Source organism: Macrotis lagotis, chromosome 6 (genome assembly GCF_037893015.1).
Source record: "Macrotis lagotis isolate mMagLag1 chromosome 6, bilby.v1.9.chrom.fasta, whole genome shotgun sequence".
In the NCBI taxonomy this organism is placed as follows: domain Eukaryota; kingdom Metazoa; phylum Chordata; class Mammalia; order Peramelemorphia; family Peramelidae; genus Macrotis; species Macrotis lagotis.
In genome coordinates this window covers 83,440,772-83,467,262 of record NC_133663.1, presented here as the reverse complement: position 1 = coordinate 83,467,262, position 26,491 = coordinate 83,440,772, and the positions used below count along the sequence as shown (strand labels likewise).

General features: G+C 35.2%; 1 long non-coding RNA gene across 2 annotated transcripts in view; it reads right to left on the bottom strand.

Moving 5' to 3' along the window:
* The window catches only part of LOC141491025 (uncharacterized), a 44,054-nt gene that overhangs the window by 16,800 nt on the left and 763 nt on the right, over window positions 1–26,491 (bottom strand). The window contains exons 1-2 of one of the 2 annotated variants that reach the window (XR_012469438.1): window positions 17,931–18,476; window positions 15,259–15,430 (exon numbers count right to left, since the gene is read on the bottom strand). This is a non-coding gene — a long non-coding RNA (uncharacterized LOC141491025). Of the gene's footprint in view, window positions 1–15,258; window positions 15,431–17,930; window positions 18,477–26,491 lie in introns of those variants that run through there. The other variant, XR_012469437.1, reaches the window with a different exon arrangement.

Sequence of the window (26,491 nt, the reverse complement as noted above, 5' to 3'; positions counted from 1 at the left end):
TATAACTTTAAATTTTGCAGACATCTGATACTCACAACAACGCTATGAAGAAGACACTTATTATTCTCATCTTGTAGGTCAATTCTGAAACTAGTTTAGTTTCTAGTCAAGTATGGGTTCAGTCTAATTTCTGTTTTGTAAGAAAACTTTATTCAATTGAGGGAATTGGTAGAAAATCTCATTACATTGTTTCAACTTAATCCTAAGTGACTAGGAAAGTGAACTACCTTCCTTGGGGCCTGGAGACCTTAACAAAGGACATAGGCTATGCTGACCAAACACTCAATAAGATCCAAAAACTGATGCAAGGAATTTTCTTACAACTGTACATTCCTTTTAGGATTTGGAGGTCACAGAATGCCAAGCCAAGGGTCAGGAGTGGAGAGAGAGAGTGAGTGAGAGTACAATTGTACATTTCAAGCAACTCATGTCTTAACTGAAAATTTATCACTATATACTGGTCAATCATTTATTGTTTCCATGTTCCTTTGGTTGTTTACAGACTCTTGGGAAGAGTGGGACCCCTCTTTGTATGATTTCATGGAATTTCACCTTTTGCTTTTTCTTTTCAACTTGGAAAATCCCTAAACTTTCATCGAATTAGAAATCAGGCTACCTAATGTTGCATTGTTTCTTTTTAATTGATTGACCTTATTAGATTAATTATTTTTAAGCATATAAAAAAAACTGTCTTTCCCTGTATTCTGAGGTCAGACTTTAGCTGAGGAGGTTTGGTCCTGTTTTTGTTAGGTGATTAACATGCATTGCTTAATAAATCAATATATTTATAAGATCAGTCCTTTGTTCCCTCATTTATTTTTATCTATCATAAGCCACAAGAGGCTTATCCAGAACTATTACAGCTATTAAAATATGTGAGGTAGATTTGAACTCAAGTCTTCTGGGAAGTCCAGGGCTCATCCACTAGATCATGCTGCTTTCTATCCTCACTACTTGCCAAATGCAAATTGAAGCACTGATCATTCTAACTTATTACAGTTTTATGGCTTTGAACATGTTTTTCAATTTTACATCTTTCAGTTAAAGCCAAAGAAACACTGGAAAATGCTAACACACTACTAATTTCACACTTACATAATTGAAATGAAATGATAGAACTGATGTTTTGAGTTTAAACTTTATAGGTCATTGAATCTCCAGTTGTTTCCATCAATTATCTCCCACTCTTTCTAGGCAGCTCTCCAGAATAATGGATTTTAGCCTCTGGAAAGGCTAAGGAAAACATTTTGTTTAAACTTTTACATTAATTTATGTAACAATTACACTTTTATAATACAAGAATAAAATTAAAGATTTTGGTTCAAGTCAGATATACCTTAATGTATCTAAACATTAAAATGTTTCCATTTATCATATTAATCAAGCTATAAAATGTCCCATGAAATAAGCATACAGCAACATTTTTGAAATGAAATATTTGAAGATTTTAATTTAAAAACTTTGGTTTACCTTTTATAAAAGTCAGTTCCTAAATAAACCTAAATTTCTTTGATCTAGCATTAATTTGGGATAATCATCCCTAATCCCATTCATCATTCCTGTAATATAAGATTGAATTAGATTTGGGAAACAGGATTTCTTCCAAAGTATTAACATTTTATATAGAGAAAGAAGTGATTTAGAACTCCGTTATTAAAGTTATGCTTCAGGAGGCTCCACCCTATATTAACTATGACCTTCCATTCTTATTTCTCACTAGTCACCCACAAGAATTCTTTGTTTTAAAGAGGCAAGTCATTATCTCTTAGGTATTCCTAATATTCCTTTCCCTCTGTCCTTTTGTTCCTTATATTGTTTGTTTTTTAAGGTTTTTTTTTTACAAGGCAATGAGGTTAAGTGGCTCGCCCAAGGCCACACAGCTAGGTAATTATTAAATGTCTGAGTTTGAACTCAGGTACTCCTGACTCCAGGGCTGGTGCTCTATCCACTACGCTACCGAGCTGCCCCCAGTTCCTTATATTGTTTATCCACCTGTCCACCCTAGCCATTGCCTTCACCAGAATTTCCATCTCTTTTATATGGAAATCTGCCATCTACTCCTCCCTAGCAACCTTAGTTAGAAATGATCTCAAAAATCACAGAACCTCAAATTTGGAAGGGATTTCGGAGGTCCTCTCCTCCAACTACCTCCTGAACAGAAAGTATCTATAATATGCCTGGCAAGTAGTAACCTTTTCACTTTTGGACAGTCTTATCTGTTAGATAGGTTTAAAAAAAATAATGTAGGGGTGGCTAGGTGGCGCAGTGGATAGAGCACCAGCCCTGGAGTCAGGAGTACCTGCGTTCAAATCCGGTCTCAGACACTTAATTACCTAGCTGTGTGGCCTTGGGCGAGCCACTTAACCCCATTTGCCTTGCAAAAACCTAAAAAAAAATGTAGTACCAAATAATCCTATATGTGATTTCCATCCACATTTTTTCCTCCCCTTGAACTCCCATAGTATTTATTACCTATCAATTATCTGATACTTCGTCATTATTGTGCAATATTTTCATCTTATTTTCTCAACTAATTCAGTAAAATCAGTAAAAATGCACAATCAGGAGACGGAGTGTCTTGTCTAAGAAACAGCGATGAAGCATGTGCAGATACTGTGCAAGACCCTTGGTGAAACTCCACATTTAAGTCCCTAAGAAGCATTAAACAATTTAAGTAGGTGATCCTATTATCCCTTCCCTTAGGTAGCTTACAGTGGATTGTAAGGAAGATAAAACATGCACACACACAAAAGTAAAACCTGTTGCATGAGCATTTCTCGTTTTTGGAACCTTTTGTTACCCCTGGTTCAGCATGGGATAGCTTTAGGATTCATAATTTTGCATATATGGCTCAAGGCCCCATCTTGTTCATTCTTTACCAACAGACCAAATGGGAATCATAGATCAAATAGTAAATCATTTAATTGAGCCAATGACAGGGTAAATAATGAGGGAGGAAATAAAGAGAATTATTCTTAGTCCCCATACAAAAATGAATAAAATCTCCCATGAACTTCCATATTGGTAGGGAAACCCCAAAGGAAGCTTAACTACTTGAATAGGAAAGGTTGTGTTCTGATCCAAACATCTCTTATTAAGGGGACCTTTTCTGACACCTGGCTCATGTGTCTCACTCCTATGTGTGTGTGTGTGTGTGTGTGTGTGTGTGTGTGTGTATTTCCAATGTGCATCTACCAGTAGAAATGGCTAGAGGATAATGAACCCTTTAGTATCCATTGTCCAGTGCAGTATGATTCTTGAAATTTCTGATATGTGAGCCTGTGAACCAATGTTGGGAAAAAAAAACCCAGAAAGGTCTACGGTAAGGGGATTAATCTCTTAAGGATCAGTGGCAGCCACTATCCCTAACACTGTTTCATTTATTGATTCCAATCTGGTGGATTAATCTTTTGACCAAAAAAGTTCTGAATTCCCCTCTCAATATATGTACACCTTATTCACAGTTGCCAGGGATGTGGGGGTGGGGAGTGAAGGACAGGTGAGGCAAAGCTGATTGTAAAGAGTTGAATGCATTCACCTAGTATTGCCTCACCTGCTGCCCCTGCACCTTATGTCCCTGGACAAAAATTTAATTCAGTTTCTTTATCTATCCCCTGTTGTTCTTGAGGTGGGTTTGCCTTGTTATCTGAACCCAAGCTTCCTTCCGACCTCTGGAATTAATGACTTTAAACTTTAATCAGACAACAGAATTAGATGAATCTGAAAGGTTTTTTTTTTTTTTTAATTTTAGTCTTGGTGGATGACACCTGAGGGCCTTATATGGATTTTGTGAAACTTTTTATTGGTTTAGCATTCTTTATGGCCAAATGCTCTTTCACTACTTCCCAGATTGAGTGGATCATTTCTGGTTATTAGAAAGGCAATTTCATCACACTCACAACTCCTAATTAATAGTCCTCTGAGGAGGTCTAACCCCTCTGCTGAATGCCAGTTCTCCTGAGTAACATGTGTCTATTCATTCCAACAGAAGAGAATGCAAAATTGAATGAAATTTTAATACAATTCTTCACTAGAACCTTGAATCAATTTGCATCCTGGATCATAAATTTTTTTCTAGAAAAAAATGCTGCCAAATTATATATATATATATATATATATATATATATATATATATATATATGTATATACACACACACACACATATATATTTTAGGTTTTTGCAAGGCAGTGGGGTTAAGTGGTTTGCCCAAGGCCACATAGCTAGGTAATTAAGTGAGGCTGAATTTTAACTCAGGTATTCCTGACTCCAGGGCCAGTGCTCTATCCACTGCTCCACCGGGCTGCCCCCTTGACTCTGATCTTTATCCAGTCCATTCTCCATCAAATAGGAACCATAATTCAAATAACCAAGCAGTTAATTGTGACAGAATAGCAAAGTAAACAAGTAATGAAAGAAAAAATCCACATGTATATTCAAAGTCTAGGCTTCCATGCATTCTGTGACAAGCTCATATTCTGAGATGAGGAATGGGCTTACCCCAGCAGGAATCCCTCTTCTGGTCTTGTCTCCTAGCAACCAACTGAGTCTTATTGTTTCAGAACTCTTCTGTTTATAATTCCATCAGTGTCTCTCAGAGCCATTTGTCACTGTCATTCTATCTTGCCTCCAATATATTGTAAAATAACATATTCTGAATGCATGAGACATGAAGCAAAATGTGAGACATGAATCTATGTGCAGTTCAAGGACTGATGGCAGAGATCAGGAAAGATTTCCTAGAAATGCTAATATTTAATTTTAGGGTTATGTAGGAATTGCATATGAAAAAGCAAATGGTAAGGGGAATCCATCTGATATATAAACAAAAAGCAAAAAACAGAGGAAGAAAAGGATTTGTTTGAAGGTAAGAGTACAATCTATTTTTTCTAGTTTATACAGTACATGGTCAAGTAGTTTAATATCACGAGATATGATTTGAAAAAATAGGATTGCAACAGAATATGAAGATTCCTAAATGCCAGGCAAAGGAGAATGAACTTTATATACTGGGCAATAAGGAACCATTGCAGATTTTTTGAGATTATGTTAAGAAGCATTTTTTTAAGCTTTTTTATTTGTTGTTGTTTTTGCAAGGCAATGGGGTTAAGTGATTTGCCCAAGGTCATGCAGCTAGGTAATTATTAAGTGTCTGAGTCAGATTTGAACTCAGGTCCCCCTGACTCCAGGGCCAGTACTCTATCCACTGCACCACCTAGCCACCCTCAAGCTTTTTCTATATGCTAGTTAAGTTCTGGTAATACAGGTAAAAGCAAAATATATACAACTCAGGCTTTTCAGAGTCTGTTATGGCGGCATCTTTGAGGGGCCTTTGGAGAATGTCCAGATTGCCTAAAATAATGGTCAGTATGTATCCTATCATGTGAGTCAGAGTAGCTTGTTTTGATTGGATGACTGTAAACTTCAAACAGGCAATTTAGAATGTTACTCATTTTTAACCACTCTTTTCATACACACACATATAGCAGGGTGTGCGTGTGTGTGTGTGTGTGTGTGTGTGTGTGTGTGTGTGTGTGTGTGTAATCAAAAAATAGTCCCTGCTCTCAAGGAACTCATAGTCTAATGGAGGAGATGACATTAAAATAACTATTTGCAAAGAAGATATATACAGAATGATTGGAGACAAATTCCTAGAGAATACACTGAGATCAAGGAAGACTTGGGAAGTTTTTTGCAACAGGTAAGACCATCTGAGATTTGAAGGAAATCAAGGAAGTCAGAAGGAAAAGATGAAGATTATTCAAGACACGGGGAACAGTTAGTAAAAATGCACAATCAAAAGACAGAATGTCTTGTCTAAGAAACAGTGATAAGATTACCAAACCACAGAATAAATGGGGTGGATGAGGTGTAAAAATCTATAAAGGTAGAAAGGCATTAGGTTATGAAGGGCTTCAAAAGCCAAACACAGTTTTATAGTTACAACTCAGCTTTTTCAGGATCTGTTCATCTACTATGTAGGATCCTTTGGAGCATGTCCAGGCTGCCTAATGTAATGGCCAATGTGCCCCCTACCATGTGAGTCAGAGTAACCTATTTTGATTGGTTGACTGTATTTTTCAAACTGGTGATTTTGAGCCTATTCACTTTTTCACCAATCTTTTCAGCTTCTCCTTGCTGTGTCCAGAGGATGAATATTCCAAATCACCCACAGTAAGATTTCTGTGAACTGAACCAGAGACAGGGGAAGGTTCCCCGATTACTCTTTTATCCTGGCTCTGAGAAATGGATCTGTGAGTGTTTAGTACAGTCCTATTGTTTGTTCCTCCTTGTTTCAGGCTCTGAAGGCAATCCTTGTGGGACCTGGGATTATGAACCAAGATGATCTTGGAATCAAAATTGCAGGGAGGATGGCATAATAAGCAGCTTGGCATAGAAGCCCAAGAAGCCAGGATCCCTGAGACTTGTACCTGAGAGGGGTTTCTGAAATTGAAGCCCAAATTGTGCTCTATAGGAAGTGAACTAAACTATGAATCCAATCTTCTTACTCTCCCAAGAGAGTATAGGGGAGAGGGAGATTATGCCTCCCATCTTTTGGAAGTCAGGTGAATTTTTATATTTGTGATTATAGTTTTTGAAGCAAACATTCCTTAGTAAAAGCTAAGCCGACTGTGTCTAAATGGAAATGGTGTGAAGGGACTACCCCCTACTTTTGGAGGGAATACCATTGATATGAGCTACAGCCATTAGGAGACAGTTTAGACATGCAGAGAACTGGAGAATCCTAGGAGAAGAATGGACTTTTAGATGATGGAATCAGGGTGGGTATGTGTTACATATTTGATTCTAGAAGCAATTGTGAGTTACTAGATTTTATTGGATAAAGGGGAGATCTAACCAGACCTGCATTTAGGAAGATTTCCTTTGGCAGTTGAGAAGAGATATGTCTCACATCTGTCAAATCCACTCTATTTCAATTGCTAATATTGTAGAGGAGGATATTATTTTAATTAATTTATTTGAATATTTGCAACAATTTCTTTTAAAAATTATTTACTTAATATTTTATTTTTCTCTGGTTACATGTAAAAACACTTAACATTCATTTTTAAAACTTTGAATTTCAAGTTCTCTCCTTTCTGTCCCCCCCACCATTGAAAAAGCAAGCAATTTGATATAGGCTATAAATGTGCAGTAATGCAAAATATTTCTATAATAGTCATTTTATGGAAGAAAACATAAACACCCCCCCCAAAAAAAAAGAAAACTCAGAAAAATAAAATAAAAAACTATGCTTCAGTCTGTATTCAGACATCAGCTCTTTGGTGATGGATAGCACTCTTTAAGTCCTTCAGAGTTATCTTGGTTCACAATATTTATTGCAATAGCTTCCTAATAGATCTTATTTCTCACATTCCCCCCACCCCATTCAGCCTTCACACCACTGAAGCAAAGACAATCCTTTTATAACTCCCTAAATGACTCATTATCCTACTCACTATAGTGTTTTCCAAGCTTTTCATTGTCTTTGACCTCCTCCCCAGCATATTTCCCCATTTCCTCTCTCTTAAGTTGAGATCTCTCCTTATACTTCATTTACTTCCTTACAGCTGTTTATATGTTCTCCTGAGAGCAACTTCATCACTCTCTTGGGGGTCTAAGCAAGGCAATATGGAAGCCAGCCAGCTAGAACTGACTAGATGAGGGAAAGGTAATTGTTAAAATTATCAGTGACAATTTACACATTGGAAATCAGTAAATGCTACAAATCAGGGCTTGATTTATTGCATTATTAATTTTCTAGACTTAAATAAGTGATGAAGAAAATTCTAATAACATATATTAAATTTAAAAGTCATGGCACATTTGATTCCATGAGACAAGAAGAAATATTAAAACTAAATCAAAAAGATGTAAAAATAGAACAAAATGTAAGGTATCACAAAGCAAAAACAATTGAGCAGAAAACAGATCGAGGAGAAACAAATAATCATTAGACTCTCTGAATGCCATGACCAAATTTCCCCCAACCCTACCCTAAAACAACAACAAAAACCAAGCCCTAGAAAGAACATTTGAAGAAATCTTAAAAACAAAACAAAACCATCCAGCTCTCTTAGAACCTGAGGTCAAAGTGGAAGTGGAAAAGAATCCCCCAGTTATCTCTTTAAGGAAACCCCCAAATGAAAATTCCCAGGAATATCATCACCCAAATCCGGAGCTTCCAGGTCAAAGAAAAAAATACTGCAAGCAACCAGAAAGAAAGAGTTCAAATACTCAGGAGCCTTAATCAGGACCACATGATTTAGCAGCTACCATTATAAAGGGGTAGAGAAATTATAATATGATATATCAGAAGGCAAATGAAAGGGGCTTACAACTAAAAATAACTTACTCAGCAAAATTGAGTACCATGCTAAAGGAGAAAAAAATGTATCTTTAACGAAACAGAGGGCTTCCAAGCATTCCTAATGAAAAGACTGGAGCTACATAGAAACTTTGAAGTTCAAACAAAGTAAGAGACATAAGATAAAAATGAATGAGCAATGATAAGGTACTAAGGATGAACTGCTTACATTCTAATATGGAGAAATAAATGTATCCCTTGGAACCTTATAGTCTTTATGGGCCATAGAGAGAGTCTAATTAAAGAGATCAGGGAGTGGCTCTGTTATGTCTTGAGGATATTTAGAGAAGAATAGAAAGAGAAGAGATGTGGAATACATTAAGGTGGGCTAAAGGTGCTTCAACTTTATTGTTACCACTACTAATTAAAGAAAACAACACACGGGGTGGCTAGGTGAATAGAGCGCCAGCCCTGGAGTCAGGAGTACCTGGGTTCAAATCCGATCTCAGACACTTAATAATTACCTAGCTGTGTGGCCTTGGGCAAGCCACTCAACCCCATTGCCTTGCAAAAAAAGAAAAAAAAGAAAACCTATTAAAAGAAAACAACACACACAGCCTGAGTTGAATACAGAAATAAACTTTACTCAACAGGTCAGGGGGAGAAGGAAAGGGGAGAAGGAAGAAAAGGGAATTTAGGAAGATAGATTAATGGAACAATTAGTTCTAAACCAACAAGTGCTAACTTAGAATATACAAGAATATTCATAGATCTTTTGAAGTGGCAAAGAATGGAAATATGAGAGGGTGCTCATAAATTAGGGAATGGATGAACCAATTATGTCATATAAATATGATGGACTGCTAATATGTGGGTAAGAAATTGATGAAGGTCATATTTTTCAGAGAAATATGGAAGACAAGAAGTGATGCAGAGTAGAGTGAAGAGAATCAGCAGAACATTTTATACAATGATGACAATATAGTAAAGATACACAACTTTGAAAGAACTAGGAGCTTTTCTCAGTGTAATGATCAATCATGATTCCAGAGGACTATTGATGAAACATATTACGTATCTACCTCCTGACAAAGAGTTGAAAAACTCAAAGTGAAGAATAAGACAAAATTTCTTTTGGATGTGCCAAGTGTAGAAATATGTTTTAATTGACATACATGGAGGTGGCTAGGTGGCATGGTGGATAAACCACCAGCCCTGGAGTCAGGAGTACCTGGGTTCAAATCCGGTCTCAGACATTTAATAATTACCTAGCTGTGTGGCCTTGGGCAAGCCACTTAACCCCATTTGCCTTGCAAAAACCTAAAAAAAAAATTCACATACATGGTTGTAACGGACTTTATTTTTTATTTTGGGGTGGGAGGGAGAAGGAAGTATTAGAAGGAAGATTTTGTTGATTTAAAAAATGAAACATTCTTTTTTTTTTTTAAAGGTTTTTGCAAGGCAATGGGGTTAAGTGGCTTGCCCAAGGCCACACAGCTAGGTAATTATTAAGTGTCTGAGACCGGATTTGAACCCAGGTACTCCTTGACTCCAGGGCTGGCGCTCTATCCACTGTGCCACCTAGCCGCCCCCAAAACTAAATATTCTTAAAGTACTTCAGAAGAATTACAGATTTATAGTGAGAGGGGCTACGTTAAGCTTCATTTATATATAGCAAGTAAAATTAGCTCAATTTTATGAAATTAATTTCTGAAACTCATCATGCTGGGGTCTAGAGCAGAGAACATAAGTGATGGGAATTATTAAGATATGAGAATTAGTAGTTTGGAAATAGTAGAAGGCAAGGAGGAAAAAGATTCAGGCTGGCTGAATCTTTAGTGAATCATTAGAGTAGAAAATCATGGGATCAAGTCTGGACATATAGGCATATAACAAATAAACATATATAAAGTGGTATAACAAATATACATGTATAGTGTGGGTAGATACATATAGCTCTTTACATTGATCCTTCAAAGGAAAGTTTATGAATATAAAGGGTGGACCATGTTTAAAGAGAACTCTCATTTTTTGTTTGATCTTATTTATAGTAATGATAATCTGTAATAATACACACTATATATATATATTTTTTTTTCATTTATGAGATATGGTGCTAGAAATCTTTCCAGCTAGTTGCCAAGCTGACTAGGGCCACCTACCCAAACTCAATCAGCCTCAGTATCAGTTAGTAGCTGCAGTATTCTTTTTCCAGCACTCACATTGATTGATGTCTCCTCTCTGGCTCATAGTTACCCCAATGGTTACTCTTATTAAAGGTCTCTGGAGCATAATGACAAATCTCTCTCTCTCTCTCTCTCTCTCTCTCTCTCTCTCTCTCTCTCTCTCTGTTTCTCTCTTTCTCTCTCTCTCTCTCTCTCTCTCTCTCTCTCTCTCTCTCTCTCTCTCTCTCTCTCTCTCTCCCTCCTCTCCCTCCCTCCCCTCTCTCCTTCTCTCTTCTCTCAAATCCTCTTCCCAAATCCTTCCAAAACTCTTCATCGTTAAGTCATGTCAATCCGGGCTACTAGATTTTCTTTTGGATCATTGAGGACTAAACTTATAAGCAATCGTGGAAGAGTAAATAGAGAGCTGATTATTTAGAATGTTGGCTGGCTGTGGCTATATCTGGTAGGGAAGAAAATGGGTTTTTAATCCTTTAAATCTTCCCTTTTTCAGAAGAAGGGTTTAGACTGCAAAGGGAGGGTGACCTGCTTCCTGGGGGTGGAGGAGGTAAAGAAAGATGTCAAGGACTTGGGGTGTGTGTTTTGCTCCTCATTCTGCCCCATTATGGCTCAGATTTTTTTCACCTCATCACCCTTCTATTATTTCAGACAGCTACCTGAATAGCTATGTGTATTCTTTTGTTTCAGAAAGAAGCTAACTGCACTGTATGTATGATCCCCCTTCTGTTGTTTCAGACAGCAATCTGAACAACTCTATGGGGTCTGAGATTACCCTTCTATTGTTTCAGAAAGAAACCAGAATAGCTGTATGTGTGTGAAATCGCCCTTCTATTGCTTCAGAAAGAAACCCAACAGCAATGTATATGTGATCACCCTCCTGTTGTTTCAGAAACTCACCTGAACAGCTGGGTGTATGTGTGTGTGTGTTCTGGCAGCAATCTGAACAACTCTTTGTGGTTTGAGATTACCTTTCTACTGTTTCAGAAAGAAACCTGAACTTCAGAGTCTGTGTGTGTGTGTGTGTGTGTGTGTGATCACTCTTCTGTTGACAGCAATCTGAAGTTTTGTGTGTGTGTGTGTGTGTGTGTGTGTGTGTGTGTGTGCGCAAGAGAGAGATCACTGTCCTTTTGTTTGATAGTAACCTGAACATCTCTGTGAGTGTGTGTGTGTGTGTGTGTGTGTGTGTGTGTGTGTGACAAGGGATCAGTAGCAAACTTGATTACATAGGATTTCCCAGGTTACTGCCTTTCTCCCTCTGCAGTGCTCACTTGCCCCCCCCCTCCATTAGCCATGATGGATTCCCTTCATCCTTCTTCTTCCCAGACTCCTCTCTTCTAAAGTCGGCATAACGGGTCCTATGAAAACTGGGTAAAAGCCTGCTCAGTTGCCATAGTTACTTCTGGGCGTCTCTTGTTTCCATGGAAATGCCCACTAAAATGGCAAGCTAAGAGGGGTTACAGAGGCAAGTGAAGCCATAATAGGGGAGATGAATTAGGTGAACAGGAAGGAATGAAGACAAAGAGGTCATGATCAAGGTGAAGGGCAGATTTATTGTGACTGAGTGAGTGGGAAAGGGGGAAAGATAAGGATATTGTGATCAGATAATGAAATTTTCCAGTCTCAGCTCTTAGAGGTGGCACAACTGTGTAAATTGAGGGGGGTTTTTAGGTGGGAGCCTGTTTGGGCTGAGTGGGTCTTGGGAGGAGCAAGGCTATTGTGAACTGGAGTGAGGGAACCGAAGATGGTGAAGGGCAGATAGCCAGAATGATAGGAAATAGATTGTTGTGGCATTCTGAAGGCAGGGATTTTTTGCATTTGTCTTCCCAAAGCTTAGCATTGTGCCATTTCTTTTATTGGGGAGCTCAAGGGGATGTGGTTAGCAGTTTAAGATTTAAATATGCCTACTTGTTGTGATGCATGTTTAAATTGTATTGCACCCTGAGAAAAAGTTGCTACTGTATCAATTTTGGGCAATAGTTTCATTCCTAATCCATTGCTTCAATTTAATTCAGTTCAATACATTTATTAAATACTTTCTATGTGTAAGGTATTGTGTTAGATTCTGAGAATTTATAAAAAACAAAAAGGTCCCTGATCTCAAGGAATATGCATTCTTTGGGGGGGGGGGGGGCTTGAACAAGTAGAGTGATATTCAAATAGATCCATGATTCCATTCATTTGATGGTTCTCTCCAACATTGCAAATCTTAATCTATTCATGTTTGACCATCAAGAGCTACTCTCATCTGTGTTCTAGAAATTCAACACAGAAGGTCCACTCAGCATGCTGGAGGCTTCCTACGATTCATCCTAAAAGAGTACCTGCTGGTGGAGCACTCTGTCCATTCACATGTCATATCTCATTCTTGCCATGGGACCATCTTCTTTCCAATCATACAATTCCTTTTCTTCTTCTTTCTTTTGTGCATTACTATCATTATTCTCTTCTTTCCCCAGAACCCTCCCTTAAAACAAGTAAGTATTGTCAAGCTAGATAAATTTCCTATCATACAATTGCTTGATGATGTTGTTTACAACTGTGTTTTTGAGTTCCTCTTTGGTTGTATAATGTAGCCTTCTTTTACTACTAATGAGTCTGGAATTGAGTTTTTTAAAAAGTAATCATGTTTCCTGTGTTGCTGTGAATAGCAATAATGGTAGAATTTTAAGCATTGAAGCATTGGGATTTTGCTTTCATGGGAAACGAGTTAGGAAAAATAACTTAGCAATTTTCTGAAAGCAATCCAGTTTGTTCTCCTTCTCTTCAGGCTCTGAAATCTTCTGGAATTTGATGCATTCAACACAATGTAGTCCAAAAGTAGAAGCATCTAGAAGACTTCAGCATCCACAGAGAATTGACCTGGAATCTGCATCGAATCTCCTCCATCACGGTGGCATGACATTTTGGTGAGCATGCCTCTCTCTGCTTTAATCCTAACCAGGTGTTTATAATAAGAGAGTTTTTAAACAGAGTTTTTTTCTGTTGCTATATCTTTCAAGGAATTTTGAATGATATTGCTGTGTGGATGGGAGATATTTTGCAGTAAAAGAGTTTGTAATTCATTTCCTATTTTTTCAATTGCTTATTTGAGAAGTTCAGAACTATATTTGCCTCATTCTTCTTCTTGGTTTTTTTTTAAACTGTGATATTAAATGATAAGTTGACTGCTTCATCTTTAGGATATTATTTGTTGCTTGCCTTGTCCAACTTTATTTTTAAAGAAAGAAGTCATGATAAAGAGGAGTGATATTTCTTTGTAATCTACAAGTCTCTGATCTCCCTCATTCTTTCTTTCTGAATCATATTTTCTTAGATATTTCTCCCAACCCTCACCAAACTCTTTACCCTCATCTTTTTTTTAAACTTCTAATTAAAGTAAATAAAATCAAAGTTTATGTTGGCTTGATTTGGAGCCATATTTTAGAGAGTTTTAAATGCCATTCAAGATTTTTTGACATGTTCAGATTTTTTTAAAGAATATAAATTTGTCAGCATTGTGAAATATCAGAGGAGAGAGAGAGAGAGAGAGAGAGAGAGAGAGAGAGAGAGAGAGAGAGAGAGAGAGAGAGAGAGAGAGAGAGAGAGAGAGAGAGAGAGAGAGACTGGAAGTAGGGACTAATTAGGTGGTCTTTATAATGGTCCAAGTAATGAGGGCTTAAGGGTGGTAGCTGTATGTTATTCAACAAGTGATTATGCACCTGCAACTTTGCCTAGCACTGAATATACAAAGAAAGGTTAAAAGTATGATATGTGTCCTCAAGAAGTTTACATTATTGATAGAGAAAACATTTAAATAACTCTATGCATGAAAGATAGATACAGAGAGGATGAAAGTTTCAACTTTATACTATAGAAAACAGGAAGACAGTGAGGGGATTGAATATGGTGCTTAAATATAATAATAATTTAATAGATTAAATATAATACAGATAATTATAATAAAAATTAAATATAAATAAAATACACTAAATAATATAAAGAATGAATTAAACTTATTAGAGGAAGAAAAGATAAATTTGAAGGCACAGAAGGAGAGAGGAAAGAATTGCTCTGCAAGACGTATTATAGAAAAAACTGATAGGAATTGGTTAGATATGGGGAATAAAAAAAAAGAGATGACTCTGTGGTGACTGCTAAGATCAATTCTCCTTGACTGGGAAAACAGTGGAGTCAAGAGAGAGGTAAGGTGGAAGAGGAACCTGATTTTTTTTGGAGGGAGAAAGTGGAATATACTGTTTTGTAAACTAGGTTCTTGAATCTCCTAATGGAATTACAACTTGATTCAAGGTTCAAGAGTCTCTTAATTGTGACTTTAAAATAAAGTGGACAATATTTTTGATTCTTGTGACCTTCCTGATTAAGAATTATGAAATTAAGATTCTCTAATTTAGTTCATTTAAAAATGTTTAAGCACCTACAATATTTAAGGAAATATGTTTGGTACCAGACCATCACTGGGAAAAAAACAAAAAAAAAATCCTGCTTTCACTGAACATACATAAAGTCTTACATAATTTTAAAACCAAGTTTAAGCCCTTTTCTTTGTGACAGCCCTTCAAATACCTGGAAGACAACTAAAAGGCTATTTCTAAGTCTTTCCTTCTTTGGATTAAATATTCCTAGTTCAAAGATTCTTGAATAGCATGGTCCTTTCTTTTACTTCAGTTTATTCAGAGTTTTAAGTATAGTTTCTCATTGTCAACCTTAATACAAACAATAAATGAGCATTATTAAATCATTTTTTTCCCCACAAACTTTAGCGACCTTACCTGCTCATATCTAGTTGTCTCATCATGGCTGATTCAGTGAAGAAAATCTGGGAATACCTTGAATTATTTATAGAAGCTTCAAATAGTCTTTGACACTTCCAAAAATCTAAACTAAGAACTTTATTCACTACTTTGCCCTCATTTCCTTTGTTTCCATTCCTATACAAATAAGCTGGACAGAAATATTAAAAATTAGCACATCAGAAACATCTATCTTAAGGTGACTACATTTCATGGAACTATATCTAAAAATGAAGGTAGGGACTGAAAGATATAACTCTCGTAATATCTGTTCTAGTAATTGACACTTTGTTGACCTACTTTTAAAGCATTTAAAATATAATAATATATAGGGAAATAAGGGAATATAATAATAATAAGGGATAATAAGGGAAAATAACTTTTTAAAAGTGACAAGATCACTAGTAGGGACCTTAAAAAAAAAAAGGATCTTTCAAATGGCCTTGTCTAGAGAACTGACTTTATTCTGAAATCACCTCATAAAGAGGAACATGGAGATCTGGCCCTCAGTTATGTAGCACATAATGATTAACAGAATAGGAAATATAATGGGACAATAAGTGACAACTTTCTGAACAAGAAGGCTGTTGACGTGTCATATTTTTTTCTTTTCTTTTTTCTTTTTTCCAATGACATGTAATAATAGTTTTCACCAACAATTTTTTTGAAAGGTTTTGACGTTTTTTTAATCACATTTCTCCCTTCCTTCCCTAGCCCCTCCCCTGACAGAAAGCAATCTAATATAGGTTCTGCATGTGTAATTATGGAATAGCATGATCATGAGAATTTTCTCCACCCTGGTCATCCTTCTCTAGTCACTCTCTAGCTCATTCATATCTTTCTTCAAATGTGCCATTCTAAACTAAACTCAGTATTTTAAATATGATCAGATCAAAGAAAAAGGCAGCAGAACTATTATCTTAACGAATAATGCTATGCCTGAGATCATATTAAGATTTTTAGTTGCTGAAGACTCATACTGAGTTTGAAGTCCACTATAACCCACATATGCTTTTCAGGCAAACTGCTTTTTAGGTATACTTCCCTTACTTTGAATTTGTGAAGCTGTTGCTTCTTGGAGAGAAGATTCAAGTATAATTTTGTATTCCAATTAAATTTTATCTTATTAGATTCAACCCAGAGTTCTAGCCTATCTTTGGTTCTTGACAGTTCACCAACATATTAGCTATCTCTTATGACTAGAATTATCTGCAAAATAGAATTATGCCTTCATCTAAATCATTGACAAAAATGTCAAAACAGCATAGAAGAAAGGATAGGTCTCTGTATTTTTCCACTAAAAACTGGACTCGAAGTGAAAACCAATCATTAATCGCCACATTTTGGGACTACTCATTTGATTAATTCTGAATCCACTACTTGCACTATTTTTATGTTATATCTAATAATCTTTTCTAAAAGAATAGCATAAGGCACAAGTCAAATGCTTTGCTGAAATCAGAATATAGTAGTATCAAAAGCATTCTCTAAACACTTATAATTCTCTAAATGCTCTCTCCTCAAATGCCCTAAAATTGGTTAGTCTGAAATGACTTGTTTTTTCTTTTTCTTTCTTACAGTAAATTTTATTGATGCTACTGCTTTTGTATTAGAGTAATTTCTAGATATACTTTTCAGCCCTCTCCCATATTCATCCCCCTGGCATGAAATACCTCAATAAAACAAAGAAAACAGATTAAGAAAAACAAGTGAATTTCTATTTCATACAGCATATACTTATAGCCTTCCAATGAAGGCTATAATGAAAGAAAGGAGGCATGCTTCTTTATCTATCACTAGAACCAAAATGGATCATTACAACTAATGTAAAATGTATTGCTTTTAGAGTTCTTTTTATTTATATTATTGCAGTTCTTATGCATATTGATTTCCTAGTTTTGTTTACTTCACTCTGCATTACTTACTTCACACCCATTTTCTCATATTTCTCTGAATTCTCCATATTCTTCACTTCCTGAAGTATAATCTGTGCCATTATATTTATATATGACAGTTTGTTGATGGGTACTCATTTTATTTCCAGTTTATTTGCTGCCACAAAAAAGGCTGCTACAAATATATACAGGATCTGTTCTCTCTCTCTCTCTCTCTCAATATTTTGTTGATCATGCCTTGTTCTTGATGACACTATACTGGATGACTCTTTGTGATCACTACATCTTTTTCTGAATGTTCAGTAATAAACCCTGCTTAAGAATTTTGTCAAGAAGCAAAGTTAAGCTCACTGATGTCTAGTTTGCTTATTTACTTGAAAATCAGCAGAATACTAGTCCTCCTTAAAACCTTTACCATTCTCCACTATTCTTCAAACATCACTTAAAAGCAACCAATTAATACCATTCAATAATTTTTTCAGTATATTGGGAAAATTTTAGTCTTAGTGACTAAATTCCTCAAGAGCATAAAGAGTAGGCTATCATATTACTTATTTACGGTTTCAATATTCTATTCAATAAATTAACATTTATAATATATACACTCTGTGAAAGGTCTTACTCAGATTCTTGATACAAAGACAAAAATATCTTCTCCCCTCAAGGAGCATAACTTAGTAGGGCTACAAACATATAAAGAAATCCAAAATGACTGCAGCAAGAATACTACAGCTAGAGATATTAGAGAAAACTTACCTATAGGGATGTATATTCTGAGATAAGTATTTAACTCTGCTAGGGATTCTGAGAGACAGAGGTAAAGAGAGAATGCATTCGAGGCAATGGGGGACAAACTACCCCCAAACATATGATATGGTATGCTAAATTCAAGAAACAGGTTGTAGGCTGTTTTGGTTTAAGTGCATGTATGACTAGAACATATGATTATTAATAATTTTTCTGTCCTCACTTTCATATTCCACATATCTTTTTAAAAATAAAATTTTATTGCTGTAATTTTTAAACATCCTCTATATTTTCCACTGTTTGTACATCAGACTTCTCTCTAAGCCTCTTTAATAACATAGGGGGGGAAAAAAGGAAAGAAAAAGTGTTCAGCAAACTAATTAATATATCTAAAATGCCTGAAATTATATAGAGTGTTTGATATTTATCATTCCTGGTCTCTGCAGAGAAGGTGGGGAGAGTACTGTCTTCTCATATTTCTTCCTGCAGGCCATTAGGATCATTAGAATTCTGCAGACATCGTTTTGTTGTTAGTCATACTATTTATATTTTATATTTTACATATATATGTGTATATATATATATATAATATATATGTTTTTGCAAGGCAAACGGGGTTAAGTGGCTTACCCAAGGCCACACAGCCAGGTAATTATTAAGTGTCTGAGACCCTTATTATTAAGTGTTTGAACCCAGGTACTCCTGACTCCAGGGCTGGTGCTTTATCCACTACGCCACCTAGCTGCCCCCTAGTCATACTATTTAAATCATTGTATTCTATGTATATTGTTTTCTTGGTTTTGCTTACTTCTTTTTTGTATGAGTCTATATAAGTCTTTCTATATTTCTTTGTCTTCATAATTTATCATAACATGGGGATATTTCATTCCATTCACATAAAATATATTATTAGTCATTCTCCAATTATTGGGCATCTAATGTTTTTTAGTTCCATGCTACTACAAAAAGAGACACTATAAATATTTTTATGTATATGAAGCGTTTCTATTTGTCATTTATATCCTTAGAGTCTATGCATAGTAGAGGAATCTCTGGACCAAAGAACATGGACACAGAGATTCTAAATAAAATATAGGATCTTTCTTAAAATAATTGCTGATAGCTTTCTAGATTGGATATACTAATTCAACAACAATATATTAGTGTTCCCACCTTTTTATATGACTTCCAAGAATGACTATTCCCATCTTTTGTTATTTTTGCTAATTCTCTGTATAAGTGAGGTAAAATTTTAGTATCATTTTGATGTGCATTTCTTTTATTAGTAGTGCTCTGGATAATTTTTTCATATGGTTATTAATAGTTTATAATTCCTTTGAGAGCTATTTATTCATACTTATATATTTTTGATAGTTGTCTATTAGATATCAAGCCCTTTTCTTTTCTCCCAGTTGATCAAATCCCTTCTTCTCCTTAATTGTGTTCATGTAAAAGCTTTTCAATTTCATAAAACTGAAATTCCTATTTTATTTTTTGAAATTGCTTACATGCTTTAAGAATTCACCATCTATTTATAGCTATGACATGTATATTAATTTATTTTCTTCTAATTTTTTATGATATGATTTTTAAAATTCAGCTAATTTTCATTTTTAAATTATTATGAGTTGCTGTAAACTGTTGGTCTACACTAATTTTTTTTTGGCAAGGCAATAAAGTGACTTGCCCAAGGTCACACATTCAAGGCCTGTGCTCTAATCATTGTGCCACCCAGCTGCTCTCTACACTAAATTTTGCCAAACTTCTTTCCAAAATTTTTTTCAGTAATTCCTGTCAAATAAAAACTTCTTTTTCTGGTAATTTATATTTTCAGGTCTTCCTGTTTCATTGATCTATTTTTCCATTTTTACCCAGTTTCAATGCTTTTGTTAGTTACTGCTTTATAATATAGGTTGAGATCTGGAAATGACATTTCCCTTCCATTCTTAGCTAGTTTTTTTCATTATTTCCTTTGATAATCTTGATCTTTTTAAATTTTTTTTTAACAAGGCAATGGGGTTAAGTGACCAAGGTCACACAGCTAGGTAATTATTGAGTGTCTGAGACCAAATTTGAGTTCAAGCCCTCCTGACTCCAGGTCTGGTGCTCTATCCACTACACTACCTAGCTGCCCCTAGTCTTGATCTTTTGATGCTGCTAAAATGATTTTCCCTGTGTATGGATCTAACCATATCATTTCCCTCCGGAATCAACTTCCATTCATCTAGGAGTATAGGAATGGAAGTAAAGTAAATAAAATTGGAAATATTTGGTGGGTCAGGTTTGAACAGGTTTTAAACTAAGCAGCATCAAAAGATGCTAAGTAAGTGTGGGGAACATATAGTACAAAAGCATAGAAACCAGAGAAGTATCAGATTTAAGAAGCAAAGAAGGCAGATCTTGGCTGCTAAGCAGAATGGTTTATATTTTATTCTATTTGAGTTGCTTTTTACACAAATTATTTCTTAATACCTTTAATTTCTAACTTTTCTCAGACTACCTTGTATTTATTCTCTTTGTATTAATTCAATATATACTTTTAAGGTAGTTTTGGTACATTCTTGCCTCCATCAATATTAAGCTCCTGGAGAGTAAAGATTTTTTTTTATCCTTGGTTATTTGTATTATCAACCTTACCTAGAACAGTGTAGGAATTTAAGGCACATTGATTGATTGTTTAATTGATCCAGATTTTATTATTATTATTGTTGTATAACTCTGTTAAGTAAACCTTTGGTTGTTTGGTACTTCACCAAACCTCTAAATTAATTTTAATAGTATTACTATTATTTATTATATTGGCTTAGCTCAGGCATGAGCACTGAATGGTATTCTTTATTTTATTTATTTATTTATTTGTTTGTTTTTAGTTTTTAGTTTTGCAAGGCAATGAGGTTAAGTGACTTGCTCAAGGTCACAAGCTAGGTAATTATTAAGTGTCTCAGGCTAGATTTGAACTGAAGTCCTCCCGACTCCAGGGCCAGTGTTGTATACACTGTCCCATATTCTTTATTTTTTTTAAGGAATATTTTGTAAGATATGTGTGTGTGTGTGTGTGTGTGTATGTGTGTGTGTGTGTGTGTGTGTGTATGCATGTATTTGTAGATTGACTCCCTGATAGCTTATGAATTTTGTAGTAACTTTGAATAGTCTGTCCTTTTCTAATAATGCCTCCTGGATTTTGTTCTTGTTTTATAGAATTCCGTGGATTTTTCTGGGTTAATTTTGTAGCCAACAACTTTACTGAAGTTAATTCATCTCAATTTCTTCAATGGTTCCTTAGGATTTTCTAAGAAAACCATTGTCAGCAAATAGGTAGAGTTTTTAATCTCTTTTTTGCCTATCTTTAAGCCTTTAATTTCTTTTATTACTGTTACTATTATTTCAAGAGCTAAGTCAAATAACAATTTTTTTCCTTCTCTATTAGGAAAACTTCTTTTGTTTCCCATTGCATATAGAGCAAACTCTTAGCTTTAGATCCATTAAAGAAGATTAATACTGAATTTGTCTTTTAGAGTGAAGTTAGTAATAAATAATTGTATATAACTTAACATTAATCAATATTCAAGAATATCTAGCTTGGAGAAAGAAATGACCAAACTAGCACAATGTTCCCTGCCCTCAGATGTTTCTCTCTCTTCCTTAAGATGATTTGAGGTAACATTTATAGGAATCTTTCACAAGGAACTGGTAAAACATAGTTTGGGGTTAATATTTCAAGATGTTGAGTAATAAGATCACCATTCTATTACTTCTTTAACCGTTCCCCTCAAGAAATTGGTGATCTGAAGTTAAAAAAAAAGAATTTATCTTTTCAATCACTATCTTCTTTCTTTTCTTTCTTTCTTTCTTTCTTTCTTTCTTTCTTTCTTTCTTTCTTTCTTTCTGTATTTATTGATTTATGTATTTATGTATTTATTTTAGGTTTTTGCAAGGCAAATGGGGTTAAGTGACTTGGCCAAGGCCACACAGCTAGGTAATTATTAAGTGTCTGAGGCCGGATTTGAACTCAGGTATTCCTGACTGGAGTCAGTGCTCTATTCACTGGCCATCTATGTGCCCCCACAATCTTCTTTAAATATAAATATTTTATTTGTTTTCCAATTATATACAATAGTAGTTTCTATCATGTTTTGAATTTTACAGTTTCCCCCCCAACCTCCCTTCCCTCTCCCTATCCCTCCAGAGAAGGCAATGTAATAATCTTTATATTGTTTCCATGCTATACATTATCAAAATTGAATGTTCAATCACTAACTTAATGCTTTTTCAGTGTAAAAGATTGGGTCCTAGCCCAGTCACTTCTGGGGTGACAATTGTGTAAATTAAGTTATAGTTCTCAATTCATATCTTTATGAAAGGTCTCTTTGTACTCAACCTATCACTCACCTTTTTTAATGGGGTTTGCTTAAGAGTCTGGAAAGGATTTTAGTGTCTGTAGATCTTAATATTTTTAGTTTTACTACAAAGGAGGTTTTTGAATATGCTTTCATGGCAAAATACTCTTTAACATATATAAAAAAAAGATGTTTCTTTACTTATACTTTGTAGGATTTTTTTTTAGAAAAAATGAGAGCATTTGTCACCTATTATTTATTAATTATTCTGCATCTCTTGTGAAAGTGTCCCCCAGAATGAGGAGGGGCCCTTGCTGAGTTTTGGCCTATTCCTTAATCAGGGACAAACATTATCAGAATTTTGACCTAAAGCAAAAGCAAAACAAATATAGGTTAAAAAAAAATTTATTGATATTTCTTTAAGTCTCAGACTTAAGCAGTATGCATAGAATGGGGGGGGATGGTCTCAGAGAGAGAGTCAAACGCAGAAAATGGGATCTATTATCAGATTTAAATAGCTTTGACTATCAGAAAGAGTGATCTGAAACATCACTTCTGGCTTATCCAATCAAAGAAGGGCACAACCTCCCTTACCTGCCAATCTATGATGGGGTAAGAGTAGGATGGGTAGCTGAACATCTGCCCTGAGGACCTTCAAAGAAATGAAGATAGCTGAATCGGTTTTTGATGGGATTCAATTGGCAAGTCTTTATTAATTTTCAATTGAGAAAGTTTTCTCTAAGCATCCTTTACAGTTGCTAAATTGATCTGATTAAAGATGACTTAGTTAACTCTGCTCTTAAAGATCCAGGAAAAATAAGGATTAAAAGGACAAAATTCACTGTTGACCCTATAAATATGATCATGTGGTTTGAGATTTTTTTTTTTAGGTTTTTGCAAGGCAAACGGGGTTAAGTGGCTTGCCCAAGGCCGCACAGCTAGGTAATTATTAAGTTTCTGAGGCTGGATTTGAACTCAGGTATTCCTGACTCCAGGGTCAGTGCTCTATTTATCTAGCCGCCCCAGGGGATGATTTTTTTTTGAAAAATAAATTGCTACAGTATCTTTTGCTACAATTGATTTTATTTAAAAATTTTAATTGATATTTAATAATTTATTGATATTTATTGATCATTGATATTTATTAATGTTATATTTCTGTCTGTCCAAAAATACCATCTAAGTTAGTGGAAATGTTCATTGTGTATCCAAGATTGATCTTTTTTGACATTTTCCTTTTTTTCCTCTTTGGAAATGTTTCTTTGTGTCTTGAGAATTTCATCCTTGAGAGATGATTCATTTCCTGAGCTGATTTCTCTCCTTAGAATTTTAGCCTGTGGGATCCTATCTATTCTATCTTTGAGCTATTTGAAATCTGCTATCACAAACTTTAATATGCAGTTAAACTGTGGCTGGCTTTCTTACCTTTGTTACAAACTCTAAGATGGAGTGATAATTTCCTTTCCAAAGTTACTTACTCTTGTTTGTATTTTAGTCATTAGTTCCCTATTAAAGAGAATCTGATTCAACAGGATAGCAGTGTTTTTAGTTGCTACTTATACCTTTTGAAGGATGAAATTATCACTAGAACAAGACAAGAAATTATTAGCAACTTCGCTTTAGGCAGAGAACTCCAGAAAATTTCCCAATTATTGAAGTCCTTTATGCTTTTTAAAAATCTCTTCTATTTCCTTTCTCACCTCCCTAACAAATAAGGCACTGTGTTGGTAACTTCAGAATACTGCCAGAACTACTCTAATTTCTAAACCTGACACTTCAGCAAGAGTATGATCAATTCTTTTTATCTTGTTGGGTTTTAACTTTGGAATAAAATTAATGCATTTTATATTGAATATTCAACATAATTTAGTTAAGGTCTTTTCTTTTGTTAACTTATATCCATATGAAACAAGAATTCCTTTGATTTTTTTTTAAAATTGACACTTTAAAATTATTCCAAGTTAGTTACAGAGAAAGAATGGATTGTTTTCAGGGTGGAAATGAACAAGAGGAAGATATAACATATTATAAATAAGGAATTAAATAGGAGCAATGGGATAAATAATGTTATTAAAATGGGGCACAGATTTAAAAAATATTGAGTTTGTCACATAAGAAAAATAGAGAACTGATGGACAGCTAATGTGCTTTTTTGATTTCTAGTCAACATTCAGAGATTGAGAGGAAAATTTTCAACACACTGAATTAAATCCTTTTATGAGAAAAATGGATGGGAGGTGGCAACTAAAAACAGGAGCAGTTACAAAGCTATTACAGCTATACAAGTGAGAGGTGATAAAGGCCTCTATTAAGGAGTAAATATCATGAATAGAAAAAAGGAGGATGAGAGAGGTGCTTATTATTTATAAATGAGGATTGTGGGTAAAGAGAGGGAGAGGGAAGTGTCAAAGATGAAGTGGAACTGTTGAGCCTGAATGACTGCAAACTAGGGAAATTTGGATGAGAAAAAAAATGATAATTTTAGTTTGGGACATGAGGTGCCAATGGTGTATCTGGGGTGATATATAAGAAGTAGTTGGAGATGTACAATTCAGCTTGTGAAACACTAGTGTTGGACACAGATATTTTGGAGTCGTTTCTTTTTCTTTTTTGTTTTTTTGTAAGGCAAATGGGGTTAAATGGCTTGCCCAAGGCCACACAGCTAGGTAATTATTAAGTGTCTCAGACCAGATTTGAATTCAAGGAGTGAATTCAGGTACTCCTGACTCCAGGGACCATGCTTTATCCACTGCGCCACCTAGCCACCCTGGAATTTCTATAAGAACAGATAATTGAATCTAGAAGAAAAAGACCTCAGAATATTAGCTTGGCAGGACAGACTGCTGATTTGTCCTAATATATTTAGGTGACAATCTTATATTTTCATGTGGCTATATCAGAAAAAGAAAGATTGTTCATGAATTCAGGAATAAATGGGTCTGAAATATTTATTTCTAAATAAGGGCAAAGTTTCTGTTTGTTTTACTCACAGGAAGGAAAATTTGGTGAAGAGACATCGGGTTAAAAGACCATTTAGGGGCAGCTAGGTGGCGCAGTGGATAAAACATGGTCCCTGGAGTCAGGAGTACCTGGGTTCAAATCTGGTCTCAGACACTTAATAATTACCTAGCTGTGTGACCTTGGGCAAGTCACTTGACCCCATTGCCTTGCAAAATCCCCCAAAGAAAAGAAAACCTAAAAGACCAGTTAGCTGGTAGCAGGAGACACCCTCGTGTAGTGGATAGTTTTCCACAAAATCAAGCCAGGTTCAAATCCTAGCTCTGATATGAACTAACTTTGTGAACTTTCCTCAAATTATACTAAGCAGTTTTCAAGATGCTGACCTGCATTGGTAGGAGTTGTAAAATCACAGGTCTAGTTTCTATCCTTACTTGGTAGAATTATACTCTAGGGGCTTATAAATATAGCACCTCTGAACAGGGGTGATTACTTGGGAAAGAGGGCAAAGGACAGAATAAGGCAGAAGGACCCTGTAGAAAAGAGATAGCATAAAAAGATTGCAGGAAAGTAAAAAAAAACCAAAAACCCAAAACCAAAACCTAAAACTCCATTACTGGGTTTAAGGAATTAATGCTCCTCATTTGAAGTAACAAAAATAAACATCTGACAGTCATCAGTTGCCAAAGTTCAATTTAGAACTTTTTTTTTTACTTAATAGGAATTTTAAAAATTAAATGTAAAGGTAGTTTTTAACATTTTTTGTAAGATTTTTGAGGTCCAAAGTTTTCTCCCTCCCTCCTTTTTTTTTTTACCAGAGACAGTAAGCAGTCTTAAACATGTACTGTCTTGTTAAACATATGTCAAAGCCACGTTGTAAAAGAATCAGAAAAAAAAACTTGAGAAAGAAAAAAAAAACCCAAAACATTTAAAAAGTGAAAGTGATCTGTATTCAGATTCCACAGTTCTTTCTCTGCAATTCATTTTGGAATTATGTCCTAGTTGATCATCAGGCAAGTTAATATGCACAATGATCTCCTGGGTCTAGCACACGATTGCTATAAGGAATCTTGGTGGCCAGAGTTTTGGATGAGTTGTTTCATAGGTGCTGCTGTGACTCCATGAGAGGGTGATTGAGCCCCCAGGGTGCTTCCTAATCAGAAACCAACCTAGTCTCCAGTGAATTAAAAAACAACCACACCACCAAACTATTTAGGAGTGCCTGCTAATTACAAGGTACTTAATGTAGGCCCTGGGGATATTAAAACGACCTAC